Source organism: Pelophylax lessonae, assembly GCF_965119305.1.
Source record: "Pelophylax lessonae genome assembly, chromosome: 3".
NCBI lineage: Eukaryota > Metazoa > Chordata > Amphibia > Anura > Ranidae > Pelophylax > Pelophylax lessonae.
The window spans coordinates 551,110,799-551,128,201 of NC_138770.1; the positions used below are offsets into that span (position 1 = coordinate 551,110,799).

The 17,403-nt window shown below is 43.5% G+C and overlaps 1 protein-coding gene across 2 annotated transcripts in view; it reads right to left on the minus strand.

Moving 5' to 3' along the window:
* Positions 1-15,661, minus strand: part of CNST (consortin, connexin sorting protein) — a 209,602-nt gene extending 193,941 nt beyond the window's left edge. For both annotated transcript variants that reach the window (XM_082249748.1, XM_082249747.1), the window contains exon 1: positions 15,521-15,661. The gene's annotated coding sequence lies outside the window, so the exon portion shown is untranslated. The remainder of the gene's footprint in view (positions 1-15,520) is intronic.
* Between the last annotated feature and the right edge of the window lie 1,742 nt (positions 15,662-17,403).

The following is a 17,403-nucleotide window of genomic DNA, read 5'->3' on the forward strand; positions in this document are numbered from 1 at the left end:
GCTCAATGGAAACATGCAAAACCATAACCACATTAGCAGCAGAGCCGTATGGGAGGAGGACACATTCAAAACCTGTCAAAATATTTAAAAAAGTGAATATAAATAGTTATGCCAGTTCTCATGTTGCAAAATTCATAGAGGAGGGAAGATTGTGAAATACGTCTTCTAAAAACCTAAAATCTTGCAATAGGGAACAAGAGGGAGATCTGGAGCACTTTGCAGTGCTGCTAATGGTTTTCTAGATCTACAGTACATCCTGGAAAGTATTCACAGCGCTTCACTTTTTACATGTTTTGTTATGTTATAGCCCAATAAGGTCTAAATTCAAATATTTTCCTCAAAATTCTAAAAAACAATACCCTATAAATGACAAACGTTTGTTCAAAAAGAAGTTTGTTTGAAAATCTTTGCAAAATTAAAGATCCCATCTACATAAGTATTCAAAGCCCTTGCTCAATACATTATTAAAAGCACAATTGACACCAATTACAGCCTCAAGTGTTTTTGAGTAGGATACTACAAGCTTGGCACACCTATTTTTGGACAGTTTCTCCCATTCTTCTTTGCAGGACCTCTCAAGCTCCATCAGGCTAGATAGGGAGCGTTGGTGCACAGCCATTTTCAGATTTCTCCAAACATGTTCAATCGGATTCAAGGCTGGGCCACTCAAGGACATTCACAGAGTTAACCTAAAGCCACTCCTTTGTTATTTTGGCTGTGTGATTAGGGTCGCTGTCCTGCTGGAAGATCAACCTTTACCCCAATCTGAGGTCCAGAGCGCTCTGAAGTAGGTTTGTATCAAGGATGTCTCTGTAAATTGTTGCATTCATCTTTCCCTCGATCCTGACTAGTCTCCCATTTCCTGCCTCTGAAAAACATCCTCACAGCATGATGCTGCCACCACCATGCTTCACCGTAGGGATTGTATTGGCAAGGGGATGAGCGGTGTCTGGTTTCCTCCAGACATGACGCTTGCCATTCAAAGGGTTACGTGTGTCCCTAGGGGGATGCTTTCGCTAGATGAACACAGAGAACCCTGTTCCTAAATAGCAGGAACACAAGAACTCTATGTCCATCTGTGACAGAACAGCGGTCTGCCGTGTTTACATGTCAAAAAAAAAAAAAAAAAAAAGGGAGAAATGTCACTAAACTACCCTTCATGCACATGGATGCTTACAGGCATAAAATATGAATTGTGAAAAATTGTTTTTCCACGCCCGAGGAGCTGCAGGTGAGGCCTGCCATAGTAGTGAATGGCCATATGCCTGCATGCATGAAGCCAAATATGCACCAGGGCAAGTAAGACAACTCTGTAAAACAGAAGAGAACTGTCTAAAGGAATAGACAATCTGGCACTGAATGCATTTATCTAGTGATCTGGTGTCCAACCTGTGGCACTCCCTGTTCTGCCCTCAGGCCCCAGCAGTCAGTATTTTCAAATCTGATTAGGATATGACCTGGAAAGGTATGAGGAAAAAGCATTCCTAGATTGGTCTATGGCTGTGCATTGTGTGATCTGTGACATAAGAATACAAGAACTGCCCTACAGTACTACAATACCAACACTGCCCGGACAGCTGCACCAGACCACGGCAAAGCACTTCCAAAGTGTCCAAGGCCATGTTCTCCTGCTGTAGTAGCTTTAACAAACACACAAACTGTGCACTGCCAAAACTCTGCCCTCTGAACACTTTGTAGTTCTGACCCTTGCCAAGGCCATACCTTTCCATGAGCTGGCGAATCCAAACATAAGCAAAATCCTCCCCAAAAAACATTGCCAAAAAATTGTCCTTCACTACAGCAATTGGCGTTGTGCAGAAGAGGCAACACAATTACAGCACACTTCCAGGGAGGGAAGCTGAAACCCAGTGTTGTACTCATCACATGACTAGACATACAATACAAATACAGTACTGTTTTAAAATTATTTTACATACAAACATTCATTCATTACAAGCTTAGAAATGTACACTAAACTGTAATAACCTGTTAAACGGTGCTCGTTATGTAAATGTTGACCTTAGGGAGGAGATGACACGTAAACAAATTGAGGCAGATGATTGTAAACAGAAATAAATGTAGCTGTGTCTTGTTACACCAGTTGGATCATGTTTAAAAAAAGAAAACACACATGATCCACCCATTGATTTGCACAGAACTCGGTCAACTATCTACCTGCTCAAAACAGAACCAAATCAAAAGACTACATCAGATGCCACTTCCCACTGAGGTTTCCCTTCCATCAGTGCGTTCCATGATGTGGTCTGTAGCAGTGAAGGGTAGAGTGTAGAGACGCACAGAAATATCAGTGTCCGAAACATAAAATCGCACAAAAATGTTGCTGATAGAGAAAAAAGGTGCCGATAATGGCGCAAAAACGAATGCGATTTCTCCATGATTTTACTGTGCTCATGGTGTGTTTTTCATGTGAACCAAAAACGTAACTTGGGTGAAAAATTGATATGTTCTTGCTGCAATATCAATGCATTTCAAAAGGGAGGTGTGTTTTTTTGTTTTTTTTTTAAATGACCAAAAATGCAACAAGCAAGACTTCTAAGCCCCCGTTCACACTAAGGCGACCTGTGAGGCGACCTGGTCGCCTCACAGGTCGCCGTAGGTCGCCTCCCATAGGGAAGCTGCGGACCCGTTCTAATAGGAGCGACACAAGTCGCTCCGACTTAGAAAAAGGGTCCGGAGCTTCTTTGGGGCGACCAGGAGGCGACCGCCATAGACTTCAAGTTTATGAAGTCCGTGGCGGCCGCTCCGAGGTCGCGGCGCGCTGCTCGCACAGCGACCTCGGAGGTCGCAGTGCGAAGTAGCGTCGCTCGTATGTGAACGGGCACTAACACCGCGACGGAAGCGTAACAGACCAGTGTGAAGGCATACTGTACAGAGAATTTAAAGGGATGCATTCTTCATGAGCTTTTCTTGTACCAATAATAGCCGACAATAAATTCATATTCATATTTCATTCAGGATATTAAATTAAAAAAGTTGAATACAAAAAAAAAAAAAAATATATATTATATATATTTTATTAAAAACTGTCAATGTACATCCTGAATTTTCAGCTTTGGTGCACCTCTAGTAGAGTGGATCTGTACTTTGCCTATTCAAAGCAAAGTAGCAGGTTGTTGAATAGCCTGCCTTCCATTGGTAATCCTCCACCACACTTTACCTGAAGCCCCTTCCAAAATTCCTGAGTAGGTCAGGGTCAGCTCTGGGTCAAATGTACACTGGGTTAAAGTGTAACTCCACTTTAATGGAACTACACTTAGGCCTTTGATTGCAAGCCTCACATTTGTTTGTTCTCACTTTGCAGAGTCTAAAAGTGGGGTTAGGCCTGCCATACACTGTTTGAATCTTGGCCGGTTCAGCAGGGACCAACCAGGATTCGAACCATGTATGGGTAGGCTGAATGTACCCAACTTGATCAATCAACTTGTGTAAAACCAGCCCATCAAATTTTCAATGCAGTTCTAGCCACTGGCAATTATAGAAACATAGAAACATAGAATGTGTTGGCAGATAAGAACCATTTGGCCCATCTAGTCTGCCCAATATATCTGAATCCTATGAATAGTCCCTGGCCCTATCTTATATGAAGGATAGCCTTATGCCTATCCCATGCATGCTTAAACTCCTTCACTGTATTTGCAGCTACCACTTCTGCAGGAAGGTTATTCCATGCATCCACTACTCTCTCAGTAAAGTAATACTTCTTCATATTACTTTTAAACCTTTGCCCCTCTAATTTAAAACTGTGTCCTCTTGTGGTAGTTTTTCTTCTTTTAAATATGCTCTCCTCCTTTACCGAGTTGATTCCCTTTATGTATTTAAAAGTTTCTATCATATCCCCTCTGTCTCTTCTTTCTTCCAAGCTATACATGTTAAGGTCCTTTAACCTTTCCTGGTAAGTTTTTTCCTGCAATCCATGTACTAGTTTAGCAGCTCTTCTCTGAATTATCACTGTGTGTTCTCCTGGCTGGCATGGCTTCCCCGCTGGGAGAACACAATGGATCCACGGAAGGGATTAACTGTGTTGATGGGGGAATCTAGCGATTTTCTTTCAAAGCCGGATTTCTATGGCCGGCTTTAAACTTTTAGAATTCTCTCCACACGAACAACAGCATTAAAACCTGGTAATTGGCCATTAAACACCCAGTCTTGTGAGAAGCAAAACCCAATACTGTGAAAAGCCAAAAGATTAATTTTAAAGAACACATGCTCCGTTTATGTAAAGAAGATTCCAGAAGACCAAATCTTTTGGTTTATGCGAATGCAGACCAGACCTTGCATGGGTGCACTTTTGCCTGACCCCTCCCATTTCCCTGTTGGTTAGTACAGCCACAAATCACACTGGGGCCAGTGAGGAAGAATTTGGTGGGCCAGAGCAGGACCATGAAAGATTGGTTGGCATTTGAAAATTTGGATTTGGGGAAGCTAAAAAATTAAACTGAAAATATGTACAGAGGTTCCGGTTGTAAAATCCAAAGACTAAGACAGGTATAGTTTACGTATAAAGAGTGTCAGGAACCTATTTAGAAATGCAGCCAATATACAAAGAGCCAAATGGCAAAGAGGTTTCCCCACAACATGTCTCATTTACTTTGACGGCATAAATGTTTCCAGCCCTACTAGATAACCTAAAAGCAGAAATTAAGTAAAAAAACTGCCTTATCTGGCAAATTTCAGCCAGGTCCAGTGACAAACATTACCGCTGTGGGGACTGCTGGGTGGGAGCAGAGAGCTCTGGGCACTCAGCTTAGTTGAATTTGCCTGAACTATTCCTTTTGTTCCTCAAAAGGGTGTAGGTACAATTTCAGGTCAGTTGAGGCCCACAAAGAACCTTGAATGAATGGCAAATGAAAGGGGTTGGCTTAACGCACCGTGCATTAATGCGCACCATAATGCGTGAACGCAAAACAAACCGCACAGGTGTAAGGCCCCTTTCACACTTGTGCGACCTAAAAGTCACGCGATTTTGACTGGGCTTGAAGCAATATCTATGGACACATTACATCCACGAAAGGGATTAACAGTGTTGATGGGAGAATCTAGTGATTTTCTTTCAAAGCCGGATGTCTATGGCCGGCTTTAAACTTTTAGAATTCTCTCCACACATACAACAGCATTCAAGCCTGGTAATTGGCCATTTAAACACCCAGTCGTGTCTCAAAACGCATCAGTTGGACCAAAGTAGTGCAGGGGCTACTTTGAAGTACCACGGATATGAACAGTACTCTTCAGAAATCATGGTGTATGACTTGCAATGCGACTTTGCAGTCCCAAGTCGCACAAGTGTGAAAGAGGCCTAAATGGAATCTAATGGAAACAAATATTGAGACAAATACAGTTGGTGCCATTGCTACACTCCTGAAAATAACTGGACCTAGAACAAGTATGTAGATCAGAAAACTCAAGTAGTGTCAGAAGTTTTAATCCACATACTTGTCCCTACTCAATACCTAAAGTACTGAAGTTATGAGCTCAGCATGGGAGCCAGCTTTTGAGAAAGAGCATTTTTTTTTTTTACATATTTCTCTTAATATAGGTTTCCTTTACGTTCTATGCACAACACAAATTTCATTTTTAGGTTTTAAAAAGGTAAGCAAGAGTAAACCCAACTTGAGCAGACATTAAACAATGTCCGTGTTTTGCGATCCCGATGCAGAATGCGTATTGTAATCTTACTGGTATCTAAAGATAACACCCTTAACCGCTTGCCGACCACCGCACGACTATTTACGTCAGCCCCCTCACAGGCAAAGCAACGTAGGGCCACGTCGCTAGCCTGTGAGGCTCTAGGGAGCGAGCGCGCGCCGCCGGAGGCGCGGACCTGATGTCCGCCGGGCACTCACGATCGGCCGTTAGAGCGGGAGAAAGGCAGGCGGCTAATGTAAACACAGCCGCCTGTCAGTCTCCCCTGTGTAAGAATGGAGATCATACGGTTCTGCTATGTAGGACCGTTGATCTCTGTTCTTACACTAGTAGCCACAGCCAATCACAGTTAGAAACACGCCCCTAGGACACCCTTAACCCCTCCCTCTCCAATAATGTTAACTCCTTCCCTGCCAGTGTCATTTTTACAGTAACAGTGCATATGTATAGCACTGATTATAGCAGTAATGTCACTGGCAACCCCAAAAGTGTCAAAAATGTCAGTCAAGGGCCTGATCTGTCCGCCGCAATGTCGCAGTCCCGGAAAAAAAAAAAAAAAGACAAAAATATTTCCCTTTGTTAGTAAACACGATAACTTTTGCGCAAACCAATCAAAATACGCTTATTGTGTTTTATTTTACCAAACATATGTAGCATAAAACAAATTGGCCGAAAATGTTATTTTGATTTTTACATTTTTTTTTTGGAATTTCATATAAAAAAAATAGTTATTTTTGCAAAATTGACGCTCTTTTTTTGTTTATAGCGCATGATCAAAAAAAAAAAAAAATTGCACAGGTGATCAAATACCACCAAAAGAAAGCTCTGTTTGTGGGAAAAAAAGGACGTCAAATTCGTTTTAGGTACAGCGTTGCACGACCGCGCAATTGTCCGTTAAAGTCACGCAGTGCCGAATCGCAAAATAGGCCCTGGTCAGGAAGGGGGTAAAATCTTCCGGGCTTAAGTGGTTAATGTTCCTTTGCGTTACCTTTCAGAAACAAACTCCAAATACTGTGCTTGGTTCATTGATGCAAACAAAAAGAAAAGGATCAGACTTCTTCCTGGAACAACAACTGAAGTAATAAATAATTTAATACGGCCAAATGGATTGAATATAGCTGGAGGAGCCACAATCCATGTATATTTTACACATTCATATATGCAACCATACATACTCTCACACTGAACCAACTTAATAGGACTATAACTAGATAGACATTATTAAAGGTATCAATTGAAATAAAATATGTATACAATTTGAAGACCTAATGCTAGCCATTCATAGGCTAGGGTCGTTTATTGAAAAGTAGTTACCACATCATGCAGTACCTAGATGATGGTGACCATCGTCCCCAATGATAAAGAACATGGAAAAATCCCCCTAGGGTATGGGACTATGTAGACCAGTGGTCCTCAACTCCGGTCCTCGGGGCACACTAACAGGCCAGATTTTGAGTATTACCTTGGGGAGATGCAGACTAGAATACTGCAATCACTGAGCAGCAAAATATACCACCTGTGATGTAATTTAGTTATCTTGCAAACCTGGCCTGTTAGTGGGCCCTGAGACCGGAGTTGAGGACCACTGATGTAGACGACCAAACATACAAACACAAGGTATCAAATATAATCAATAAAAATGTAATATTTTATTATACAGACATTCTAAATATGTAGACAGACCATCTGAAAATATTATATACAATTTAAAAAGTAGAAAAGCATAGCTCACAATAATGGGTCCTGTATACAAATGGTGATAAGACAGGGCATGTGTTCCAACTGGACCCAACGCGTTTCAGGTAAAAATACCCTTCTTCGGGGGTCTGTTGATTGGAAACTAAGCACTTCCACATATATCGCCTGTATGGACCAAGGAGCCGTATTTTAAAAACAAATAACGCACACCAGAGGAATATAGAGATGCCAGGATCATGACAATAAGGAGCTCAGAGCAGATGCTAGAGAAGAAGATGCTGTCGCATGGTGACCAGGCATGTCCCTCAAGGATCCCTACCAAGGTCAGGAAAGGTGTCCCTTTGGTGAAAATCAAGCGAACAACAAGGAAGTCAAAGAGAATATCTTCCAAATGTTCCCTTATATGGCTTCAAAACATCAACTGATCGTGACAGTGGGCTCCTCATTCATCGCATCATCTCATTTGGTAGTTTATGGAAGTTTCAGTTGATCTCTCAGAAAGCAAAACAAAAAAAACTCTCTCTCAATCAGCATTAGCTATTTTAATCCTTAGAGCCGGTTCACACTAGTGCGACTTGTCAGGCTGACAAGTTGCGCTCCCTCGTGGTCCATTGACTGCTACAGGACCCGTTCTAATAGTAGCGACACAAATCGCTCCGACTTAGAAAAAGGGTCCTGTACTACTTTGGGGCAACCTCGGAGCGACTTGCATAGACTTCCATTATGTGAAGTCCCTGCAAGTCGCTCCGAAGTCGTGGTGCATGGTAATGCACAAGTCACCCCCGAAGTAGTAAAGAGTCGTGTCGCCTCAGTGTGAACCGACTCTTAGTCCCCGTTCACACTAAGGCCCTGTAGGTCGCCTTCCATAGGGAAGCTGCGGACCCGTTCTAATAGGAGCGACACAAGTCGCTCCGACTTAGAAAAAGGGTCCGGAGCTTCTTTGGGGCGACCCGGAGCGACCGTCATAGACTTCAATGTTATGAAGTCCGTGCCGGCCGCTCCGAGGTCGCGGTGCGCTGCTCACACCGCGACCTCGGAGGTCGCCCCCCCCAAGTCGGATCGCCCCAGTGTGAACGGGGCCTTATGCTCACAAAATTAGTAAATACTGTAGAGAGGAAGGTCTATTATTTTTACATTTGTTTAGATTCTTCCTTGTTTCTGGTCTAGGCCAAAATAATAAATTTCTAGAAAGAAATAAAATTTACTTTTTTTTTTTTTCATCTGGAGGAGGGGCTTTCTCAGCTAAAAACACCCTCCTGCCTGTATGCCCAAGCTAAGGGCAGATGGATTCCAGAAAGTAAAAGCTATAAGAATCCTCCACCCTTGCTGAAGACGTTTGTGGCTAGAAATGCTAGGGGGTGTTTTTTAAGTTGCACTTAGTAAACAGCTGGATAAAACAAAAACTGTGTGTGTCTACATTTAAGGTTGCAAAGCAACAAAATATGATTATTTTTAAAGGGAAGCGATACTTTTCTATACCTGCTGTAAATCATTGCAGCGGGCATACAGTTTTACCCAAGTAGGAGCACCTATGTGGTAATCACATCCAGGATGATGTAGCCATCAGTACTAGACCCATACAGTACTGGACCTACGTCATCAGAACAGAAGGGAGAAAAGTATTTTGGTATGGAGCAGATGGGACATTTCAGAACACTAAATGAGAGGACATTTCCTGGTCAATTTGTGATCACCATGGTGACTGGGATTTTATGAAGGAATACACAAGTGACAGATGCCTCTAATAATAAGCTTCTGGGAGCCTCATTGGAAACAGTCTTTAAACCTGCTGTACCAATATGTTTCCATGAGCAGGGTGTGTGGGACCTGCTAAGGGTAATGGTAATCATTGTAAAACACTGACACCAAGGATAAACGGGTTTTCTTCAGTCCATGACTCAGAAATTATAAGAACATCCAATTATCAACATCATTTAACAATAAAATATGTACACGTTTGCATTTCCTCTGGATTGTGTAAGTGTTTTCCCATCAAATGTATCATGTGACCTCTTCTACGTACAGCGAACTTTATCTTCCACGGTTTCCAAGACTTTTTTTAACTTTAGTTTAGAATAGTGAGGGGCTGAATAATATCAGGTGTTTACTACTACCCGTGTCCCTGCTGGGAAGATTTACCCTCTCAATTTGTTATAGAGACCACTGTCCAGTGAAGGAAATCCCACATTTTGAGTTGTCACCAAAACAAGAATAAAAAAGGAGAAAAACTTCCAATGGGAACACTTGTTCCAGTGACATTTCCCTCACCTTCCTATTGTATCTAATGTGAAGGGAAATGTTTCCAACAGGACACAAGTGCCACAAAAACAGAGGAGAGGGTTCAACAGTTCTGCACTCTATCAAAAACTGCTCAAACTGTCACCTCCTCCCTGGACAACCAATCATAGTCTGGTGACAAAACATCTCCTTTGAGTCACACTGGTGTAAAATCACTGGCGGAACAGGCACAAGAGATAAAAGCTATAATTAATAAAATAAGATGCCAATACTTTTTGCTGTTTCAGGCCTTCTTCACACAGGCATATTTTCCATTCATGTGAGGGTCGTCTTTTCTCTGCTTGGGCTTCATCCTAATGCAGGCAGTTCCAATTATGTCAACATGGGCGCAGCAGCTGATCCCAGTTTGACATCTATGTGAGTTCAGGTGTAATGGCTCGTACACACGATCCGAAAATCGGACGAAAAAGAACGCTTGTGAAAAGATCGGACGATAATCTGATCGTTAGTACACAGCTTACGAGAGGCGATCACGACAGTTCACCCGATATTATCCGGTCGTGCAAGCATAAAAATTTTGATCGTATTATAACACATCGTACGATAATCGTATTATCAGTATTTTGTTTGTCCGAAAAAAATGGTGAGCAGTAGACAGCGCATGAGCAGTAGAGAGCAGTAGACAGCGCATGAGCAGTAGAGAGCAGTAGACAGCGCATGAGCAGTAGACATCATTTCCCCTCACACGCTACAACGTGGTTACGCATACCGCAAGCTTTTGAATAATCGTCCGAGAAAATTCGTATGCAAGTAACCTCTCCCATTTGCGAATATAATTGAGAGTTCCTAGCAAACAAACAAAAACGGACGGAACGTCGTCTGATTTTCGGATCGTGTGTACTGGGCATTAACATAGACAAAAAGGTAAATTCGGGGACATACACCCGCATGGATGTCAAATTGGGATCAGCAGCAGTGTCCGTACAGTCTCTGTGTCCCAATTGACATAAATGGGACTACCTACATCCAGATGCACAAAACACCTGTGCACCCTGTGTGGGTGAAGATGGCCCCTTTTGCACGGATGTATGCTTACGTACACCCATGTAAACGTGGCCTCTTCTTACATCAATGTGTAAAACGTGTCAATAACACAGCCTAACTCGATAGTCTTGCTAATGGGTGTTCATGATATCTAAAATGTCAAAGCATGTCTAAACAAGCCTTAAGGCTCATTCACACAGGTGCAGAGATGCATACACCCGGACAAATATCTGAGCATTGCGTACAGAACAGATGTGCAGCACTTGGATCTGCAGTTAACAGCCCCAGCCTTTCATTGATTCCTGGTACCACCTGGGATGTGTGAAGAGGATATCCCAGGTGGTTGGATATGTCAGTCACCTAGGCAAGAACAGCAATCACGTGGAGGGTAGGCATTGTACCTTAACCACTTTACCACCGGAGGATTTTGCTGTGTTACGTCCAGGCCACTTTTTGCGATTCTGCGCTGTGCGAATTTAACTGACAATTGCGCGGTCGTGCGACGCCGTACCCAAACGAAATTTACGTCCTTTTTTTCCCACAAACAGAGCTTTCTTTTGGTGGTATTTGATCACCTGTGCGATTTTTACTTTTTGCACTATAAACAAAAAAAGAGCGTTTATTTTGAAAAAATAACAATATTTTTAACATTTTTTTATATGAAATTCCCCCCCAAAAAATGTAAAAATCAAATTTTTTTTAAATTTCTGGCCAATTTGTTTTCTGCTACCTATGTTTGGTAAAAAAAAAAAAATCACAATAAGCGTATTTTGATTGGTTTGCGCAAAAGTTATTGCGTTTACTAACTAAGGGAAAGATTTCTGTCATTTTTGGTGTTTTTTTTTTTTTAACGAGTAATGGCGGTGATCTGCGATTTTTTTGCGGGACTGCGACATTGCAGCGGACAGATCGGACCCTTGACTGACATTTTTGGGGGTACCAGTGACATTACTGCAGTAATCGGTGCTATATATATGCACTGTTACTGTAAAAATGACACTGGCAGGGAAGGGGTTAATTTTATTGGAGAGGGAGGGGTTAATGTATGCCTGGTGCTTACTAACGTGTGTGGGGGGAGGTGACTGAGTGAGCCAGGGACAGATCGGATGTTCAGCTATGCTGAACACTCCGATCTGTCACTCCCTGTCACTTAGGAGATCCGCCCGCTCTGTTTACACAGGCGGGCGGATCTCCAAACTAGATTCCCCGACGGCCCGACTCCCGCTGTGAATGAAAACAGCGGGAGCGCGCCTCCGGCGGCGCGCGAGCGCCGCCTACAGGGGGAGGAGTCCAGCGACTTAGGTCTACGTCGCTGGACGATAACGAGCCACTGTGCCGCAGTAGCAGCACAGTGGCTGGTGGTAAAGTGGTTAAATCAAAATGTAAACATAAAAGAAAAAAATTCTTGTGGTTTAACCACTTGTCTACCATGATACATTTATAAATGTCATGGCAGACACAAGGTTAAACCAAGCTTAAAGCCGCTGCTGCTCCAGCTTTAGTGAAGAGCTTTCTGATGAAAGTGATTGGGAGGCTCTAGATGGGTTTCTCAAAGGTGTGCCCTCTGCAGTGGCACCTGCGGTGACAATTGCGGCCACCGGACCTGTGGATCGGCTTACCCTCTGGCGAGTGGGCGGGCGCGCCACCGGGAATGTGCATTCTTCTACATGTTGTTGGTAAAAAAAAAAAAAAAAACAATAAGCGTATATTGGTTTGCGCAAAAGTTATAGTGTCTACAAACTATAGGATATTTTTATGGAATTTTTTTTTTTTTACTAGTAATAGTGACGAGTAGCGACTTACAGTGTGACTGCGACAGTGGGGCGGCCAAATCGGACACTAAGGGACATTTTTGCGAACCAGTGACACCAATACAGTGATCAGTGCTAAAAAAAATGCACTGTCACTGTACTAATGACACTAGCAGGGAAGGGGTTAACATCAGGGGTGATTAAAGGGTTAAATGTGTCCCTCGGTCGGTGATGGCAAACCCTGGCACTCCAGATGTTTTGGAACTACATTTCCCATGATGTTCATGCACTCTGCAGTGTAGTTGAACATCATGGGAAATGTAGTTCCAAAACATCTGCCATCACTGCCCTAGGGAGTGCTTTCTAACTGTGTTGGGGGTGCTTGTACTGTGGGAAGACAAAGACATGTGACCCTGCTTAGCAGAAACACAGGATCTCTGTCTTACCTTGTCACAGAACAGCGATCAATTTGTTTACACAGGCAGCCTGCTGTTCTGCCTCTATCAGGAACCATGGGTGGGTCCCACCGAACATCGGGATGTCGGGACCTGCTGATTGGCCCCCGCTGTTTCCAATCACAATGAGGGCTGGTCGCCGGTGGTGCGTGTGGTAAACCCGGAAGAGGCAATGACGTACAGGTACGGGATTTCGCCTGTAGGAGCCACCGCCGGCCCCACAGTATATATATATGTGGGGCGGTCCGCAAGAGTAAAGTGGTTGTAAAGTCAGAAACTTTTTTATCTTAATGCATCAATCAATGCATTAAAATAAAAAACCTTCAGTATGCAGCAGCCCCCTTAATACTTATCTAAGCCACATCCCGATCCAGCAATGTGAACGAGTACTTCGGCCATCCGGTACTCTCCCTTCTGATTGGCCAAGAGACAGGAGCGGCCCCGCTGTCAAAGTCAGAGAGCCAATTGAGGAGAGAGAGGGGATGGGCCAAACTGCAGCTCTGTGTCTGAATGGACACACAGAGCTGCAGCTCAGCTCAGGTGCCCCCATAGCAAGTGGCAGGAGCCAGGAGCATCAGCGGGAGACCCGAGAAGAGGTCCCGGGCTTCTCTGTGCAAAACCACTTCACAGAGGAGGCAAGTATAACATGTTTGCTATTTTTAAATTTAAAAAAAAAACAGACTTTTGTGTACCATGTTTTTTTGCGATTCTACAGGTGTGTGCAATTTTCAGACTTGGCACGTTTGGTATCTATTTACTCGATACAACCCCACCTTTTACATTTTACCCCAAAAAAATTGGGTATAATATTGTGTTTGCACTAAAATTAATTTTAATGTACTTTTTCCTGAAAATATGCATTTGATAAATAACTGCGCAAATATCGTGCAACATAAAAATGTTTGCAACTAACACCATTTTATTCTCCAGGGTCTCTGCTTTCAGAAAATACACGTTTTTTTTTGGGGGGGGGGGGGGGGGTCAGTCACTTCTAACAAAATAGTGCAGGCTTTAACCAGTTGCCGACCACCGCACGACTATGTACTGCGGCGGTCAGCCCCGGCCAGGCAAAGTGATGTATATATACACGTCACTAGCCTGGGAGCCAATAGCGGGCGGGCGCGCGCCGCCGGAGGCGCGCTCCCGCCTCGGCTCGTTCACGGACACCTCCGTGCGTGTGACCGGCGGACTCGATGTCCGCCGGTCACTCGCGATCGTCCGCTGTGAAGGGAGAAAGGCAGGCGGCTAATGTAAACAAAGCCGCCTGTCACTCTCCCCTGTGTAAAAGCACTGATCTAACGGTCCTGCTATGTAGGACCGTAGATCTCTGCTGTTACACACACAGCCACATCCCTGCAGAGTAAGAAGCACGCCCCTAGGGACACATCCTAGGGACGATCTGTGCCTGTGTCACATATTCCCCTCCCCCCACACACGTTATTAAGCACCAGGCATACATTAACCCCTTGATCACAAAAAAAGTTAACCCCTTCCCTGCCAGTGTCATTTTTACATTAACAGTGCATATGTATAGCACTGATTACTGTAGTAATGTCACTGGTACCCCCAAAAGTGTCAAAAATGTCAGTCAAGGGTCGGTCCGCCGCAATGTCGCAGTACCGCAAAAAAAAAAAAAAAAAAAATCGCAGATCGCCGCCATTACTTGTTAAAAAACAAAAAACAAAAAAAAATGACAAAAATCTTTCCCTTAGTAAACGCAATAACTTTTGCGCAAACACATCAAAATACGCTTATTGTGATTTTTTTTTTTTACCAAACATAGGTGTTGGAAAACAAAATTGGCCACAAATTTAAAAAAAATTTTGATTTTTAAAATTTTTTTATGGGAATTTCATATAAAAAAAATGTGAAAAATATTGTTATTTTTGCAAAATTGTCTCTCTTTTTTTGTTTATAGCGCATGATCAAAAAATTGCACAGGTGATCAAATACCACCAAAAGAAAGCTCTGTTTGTGGGGAAAAAAAAAGGACGTCAAATTAGTTTAGGTACAGCGTCGCACGACCACGCAATTGTCCGTTAAAGTCACGCAGTGCCGAATCGCAAAATACCCCCTGGTCAGGAAGGGGGTAAAATCTTCTGGGGCTTAAGTGGTTAACGCGTGTGGAAAAATAAATAAATAATGCCCTGGTAGACAAGTGGTTAAACTTGTGGGGGGGGGGGGGTGGGGAAGGAGAACGCTTAGAGGGAAGGTCCGCTTTCACTATCCGCAGCATCTCTGCCATGGTACAGCTAAGAATACCAGACTGCAGCAATACTCCCCATCATATGGCGGTAAAAACGTCACATCAGTTTTGGAGGAATTCCAATACACTTCAGAATCATCTACAAAAAAAAGGCACAGCTTTCACTGAAGAATTCACACAGCCAATCACATCCTCCAATACATGGATACCTAATGACAATTTTAAAGAGGGGGGGGGTTTACTGAGACTGGAGCAGCTGTCCATAGGAACCAATCAGCTTCCAGCTTCAGGTTGTGCAGCTAAGCTCTAAAAATAAAAGCCAAAAGCTGATTGGTTGCCATGCACAGCTGCTCCCCTCAGTAAAGAACATTGTCCCCCAGCTCCAGTGACAGGACTGAAAGCCACCATTATTATAGGACACAGCAGTGATGGTGGGGGTGGGGGGGCTGTCCTCCCATGTCACTCACCTATACCGTAGCGGTGTCGTTATCCAGCCCTCATGACAGCACAGCCCCGGCTCCCTATTCTGGGCTCTCCGCTCTCTCACCAACCAACCAACACAACAAAGATGAGGCTGAGGCCACCGACACGTCACGTGACCAGCCCGGGGCTACGTCACCGCAGAGAGGCGGGGTGTGCAGGCAGGGAGGGAGGGTGCGCACAGCATGCTGGGTAGGGACAGGTGGAAGTAAGCGGAGGATGTGTGTGTCGGCGTGCTGTGTCCTCCGAGCTGACGTTACATTTCCTGTATAATAGCTGTAGAACCCTCTGTATATAACGATGACCGCACGGTGCAATAATACTGAGCGATCAATGGACCATTTACCTGGATGATTGAATCATACATCAATCGAGCAAGATGAAAATGGCACAGAAACGCATGGTGACAATGTCCTTCAACCCCAGTCAGCTGATTGTGGCAGAAAAAATTGATCATACAAGGTCGATTGATCATAAAGGAATTTTCAAGGACAAGAAAAAGGCCATGGTGGACTCTATATTTATTTTTTTTCCGCCACAATCGATCGACTTGCCCTTTTTTTTTTTGCTCAAATTACATCTGATCCAGTGATTTTGTAGAAACAGACATTGAATGTTTAATTTTGTCGCTCGGCACCGTAAGAAGACATTTAAATTAGCTTCTTTATCCTGGAAGCCCCCAGCCAAGGGCTCCTTCACATTGCAGCCGATTAGGTTAAAGAGGTTGTAAACCTCAGAATTTATTTTTTTTAAAAACGAACACCTGAAAGACAAACACATAATGAGCTAGCATGCATCGCCAGTGTTGGGGTAGTTACTCAAAAAATTTAATCAGTTACTAGTTATTTCTTTAAATTGTAACGAGATTACTTTACTAGTTACTGCATTTGAAAAGTAACTTCACTTCTTATTACTTTACTCTCCTCTTTCTTAAAGCGGAGTTCCGGGCACAAAAACAATATTTTTTTTTTGTGCCCCTCCGCTAGGTAGACTTCACCTGAAAAGGATTTTTTTTTGTTTACTTAGCTTGTAATTGAAGATCGAAGATACTCACCTCAGAGTACTTCCTCCCTCGGCGGCCGCGGCTCACCCGTCACTTCCTGTCTCGCAATGATTCCTGGGAGCTGAACGTCATCGCTCCCAGGAATCAATGCGACGGCACCGGCCCTGCTCGTCATTTCCGGGCGACGCCGCATTCCCCTGCTAAACAGCTTCTGGGCATGCCCAGAAGCTGTGGAGGAATGTGGCGCCGCACCGGAAGTGACGAGAGGGGCCGGTGCGGTGCATTCTAGGACAAGGAGACGCGGAAGAAGACGCAGAAGAGGACCGCTCCGGCTTCAGCTGCCCACAAGAGAGATGGAAACGCTGTGGAAGAAATTTTATAAGTAAGTATTTCTTCTAAAAGGTAAGTGCGAACCGGGACAGATCAGAGGCTAGCCATTGTGGAATGTGCTAGCCCTGACTGTCCCGGGGGTATGTTTAGTAAAAAATGACTTCTGTGCCCGGAACTCCGCTTTAATTGACCGTGTAGAAGAAGATACATGACACTCTTTCTGCATAGAGTTTATTGTATAAACACAGGCTTTGGGAAACATGAGAACAAAACCTGAAAAAACAGAATAAAACATAAAGTGCAAAAAAAAGTCAAACTTCATCCCTCTCTATTCTTCAAAATAACGATTGTATCGCACGGCTTGGGTGACGCAGGAAAGCGCGTTCCTATAGCCTAGTAAAGTAGTGTAGTTACCTCCTATAGTCTAGTAAAGTAGTGTAGTTACCAATATTAGTATTGTAACTAGTTACATTACTTAGTTACCAAAAAAAGTAATGTAGTTACTGTAATCAGTTACTTTGTAACTAGTTACCCCCA